This window comes from Spermophilus citellus (assembly GCF_964194105.1).
Source record: "Spermophilus citellus genome assembly, chromosome: 6".
Classification (NCBI taxonomy): domain Eukaryota; kingdom Metazoa; phylum Chordata; class Mammalia; order Rodentia; family Sciuridae; genus Spermophilus; species Spermophilus citellus.
The window spans coordinates 151,862,273-151,865,641 of NC_138187.1; the positions used below are offsets into that span (position 1 = coordinate 151,862,273).

Below are 3,369 nucleotides of genomic sequence, written 5' to 3' on the forward strand. Positions count from 1 at the left end.
GCATGCCAGGCGAGCGCGCTACCGCTTGAGCCACATCCCCAGCCCTGAATAATTTCTTTTCTTTCTTTACAACTCCATTAATCATTTGTATACTTATTGCAGTTGTGACTGATCCCTGATCAATCCCACTCCCTCCCTGAGACCCCCTACATTGTAGCTTCTAGAAAACAGGTATTATTTCTTACTCACCCTGGCCCTCACCACAACACGTGCTCTGAAGGCAGTAGAAGTTCACACATTTTCAAATTTTAGTACAACTGTGGGGTTTTGTTGGTTTTGTAGATAGGGCCACACGATACCCTTTAAACTCTTATGTAAATGGAGCAAGGGTCTCTACAACCTGTCTTCTTTCATCCTCTTCTAAACCAGACACTCTTCTGAGTGAGCTGCATGGTGTTCCCTGTGTAGCCACCACACCTCACCAATTGCGACAGCTGCAAACTACTTATGAGGTGTACCTACTATGTGCCAGGCTCAGGGCATAGAACTCACCGTCAGCTGAGCTGAGCCGATGCTCCACTTTCCAGGGCCTGCTGCTTTTCAGGGACGTGTAGCTCTCAACATCTGGGAGCCTAATCACTCATTTGTTCAGATTTGCTCCCACACTAGGATTTTTAGGAACAGGCTGTTCATGTTTCCTTGGCTCAGATCTCTATGTTCCCATATCACTATTCATGATGTCATTTAGAATCTATTTTATAGAACTGAACTCAATTCAATTTTAATATTGTGTCAAGATCTACAACACCCATTTTCTTTCCATTAAAAAACAAGAGGGGTGTGTAGGAACAATTTGTTAAGGGTCCCTGGGGTGAATCCCAGCATATTATTTTAGCATTTCCTTACAGCTCACTGAGAAGGGTGGGGAAACAGGAAGGGGGAGACGGGTTCTTTCCTGAATGATTATTTGGCCAATCCACAGGACCTCCCACTCCAAGAGAACCATCCTCCTCCCATCAGGGAAGCAGCACTCAGAGGCATCCCAGGGTCAGAGTTGGCTGTGTCAGGCCGAGAAGAATGGTCCTGAGTGGGAGATGGAATCTGGTCACTAGAAGGAAAGCATGGTAGGAGGTGATAATTATTAGAACATGACACTTTGAGAATAGAATCCAATATAACCCCAGCACCAGCACAATGGTTTGGCTTAGTAACAACTCTGTCATGTTTAAATGAATGTTAAATGAATTAGTATGTAAGAGAATGAATGAGTGAATGTCAAATTCTTGCTTCCTTTTCCAAGAACTCTTCATAAAATCATCTCATTCATGTCTCCTCTACAAATCAGGAATCAGGAATTTGGTGAAGCTGTGGTCCATCATTCTGCAAGTGTTCTGCTGATCACAAAGGTTCAGGGTTCTTAGGTGGAAAATGCACAGGTTAGAGGGAGAATGACAGGGTCTTTCCAAGCCTTTTCTAAAAGGCTACAGTCCCCCTTCCTTGTACGATTACCTTCAGGCTTCTATGTCATCCTTGGGGATCTGCAGTACGTGGAACAGCTACGTGCAACAGTGGTTTAAGGGGCTCTGCAGCCATATAATCCTAGGTTCTACAACAATGGGGAGGGCACTTACCTATCCTGACCTTCAACTTATCATTCATAAAATGGAGATGGTAATAATCCCTTTCTTGAAAGGTTGTTGTGGTGAATTTTTTTTTAAGATTATGATTCTTTTATTAACAGGGGTTTTGGTCATTTGAACCAAAAAAATATATATATATATTTAAGGGGGTCTTTGTTTTGCAAGGCAATCAAACACTTAGTGCATGTATGGTTTCTGACCTCAAACATCTGTTGGGTCTACTACCCTGATGACTGGAAGAGACCTCTTCCTTCCTCCAGTCCTTGTAGATTGTCCCTGATGCTCTTCTCTGAAGTCCCTGCAACATGGGAGGGTATTCCAACACTGACATGTACCACACAGCTCTTTCTTCAACTGTCATCACATGGTGTTAGCAAGGTTGTCTAAATAAATTTACCCGGCGGGTTACACACTATACATCAAACATAGTGTGTACACAAAATACAACCTCCTCCGTTGTCTCACAGAAGAACTGAAGTTCCAAACTATATGCAAAGTCATCTTCCACCTCTACCATCTTCTGGATCTGTCTGGCTTCCTGTAGCGGTCTTAACCATACATCCTTCATCATCATCATCGGCAACCAGGTAGTGCAGTGCCTTCCCCAGGATCTTCAATACCAGATCCTGACCCCAAGTCTTCACAAGCTCCAGAAAACAATCAGGTCACAAGACAACAGCAAAAAAAAACAGGTCATGCCCACCATTTCCAAAACACAGCAAAGTAACAAGAATTAAGTATGACCACTGAAACAGCTTTTGATTTAAGCCCCATTTCTCCTAGAATATTTCTCCAACAGAAGTTCTTTCCAGAATCAAATATATTTGACCCATATCAATGTTACCATAAAAAAGACTGTTGCAAGGGGGTAGAAGAGATACAAAAACAAAGCAAAAAACGTCGAGCTGGTTCAGTTCCCTCGGGGGTCCGTCCATTCTTGCCAGTTGAGCAGAGTCCATCAACTATGAACCGCCGTCACGCCGACTCGCCCTTCTCTATCCGCCGCACCAGCGCCACCAGCATCTCTGCCATCTTGGCCAGCTCCTTGGCCTTTTCCTCTGCCTTCTCGCAGCGCGGGGCCGCCCGGGGCGCCGCCGTCCGCGCCCTGCAGGTGGTTCAGCGCGCTCTCCTCCGAGGCCTCCACCTGCGTCTTGATCTGGATGAGCATATTGTCCATCTCCCACAGCTTGCCGCGGTTGCGCGCGTGCGCCCCGCCGCGCTCGCGGATCAGCGCCGCGATGTCCTCGCGCATCGCGTTGATGACCGGCAGCAGGAACTGCTCGAAGTCCTCCTCGGGCTCCAGCACCTCCACCTCCACCTCCTCGGGCTCGGCCAGCTCCACCACGTCCAGGGGCCGCATCTTGCGCTCGGGCCTCGGCGCCGCCAGGCAGCTTCTGGTCGCTCCCTGCTCTTAACCGTAGGCCTTCGGCCTCGGGACAGCCGTGGCAGGAAGCGCCGCGCACGCACTGAGCGGGAACAGAATGTGTTGTGGTGATTATATATGATTCACATAAAGAACTCGGCCCAGTGCCTGGGATGTACTAAGCTCTGAATAGATGAGAGTTCACTTAGTGCAAGGCGCACGGCACTTCATGGACAGTTTTTGACTACTGGTCTGAAATGAGGCCTAGAATGGAGAAAGCAGAATCAGTGAGAAGGAGGCTAGTCCATCAGAATCCTTCCAGGGCTCCAGACTCCTTCCAGGGCTCGTGCAGGGCTGTCCTTTGTCTTGGCTCTGTTATTTCCCAAATGAGGGCACCTTAGCCCTCTTTGCAGGAAGGAGAATGGT

General features: G+C 47.6%; 1 pseudogene across 1 annotated transcript; it reads right to left on the reverse strand.

Moving 5' to 3' along the window:
• Positions 1-1,647: 1,647 nt before the first annotated feature.
• On the reverse strand, positions 1,648-3,034 carry LOC308650775 (MORF4 family-associated protein 1-like; annotated as a pseudogene). Its single transcript has one exon. The product of its transcript is annotated as an MORF4 family-associated protein 1-like (transcript).
• Between the last annotated feature and the right edge of the window lie 335 nt (positions 3,035-3,369).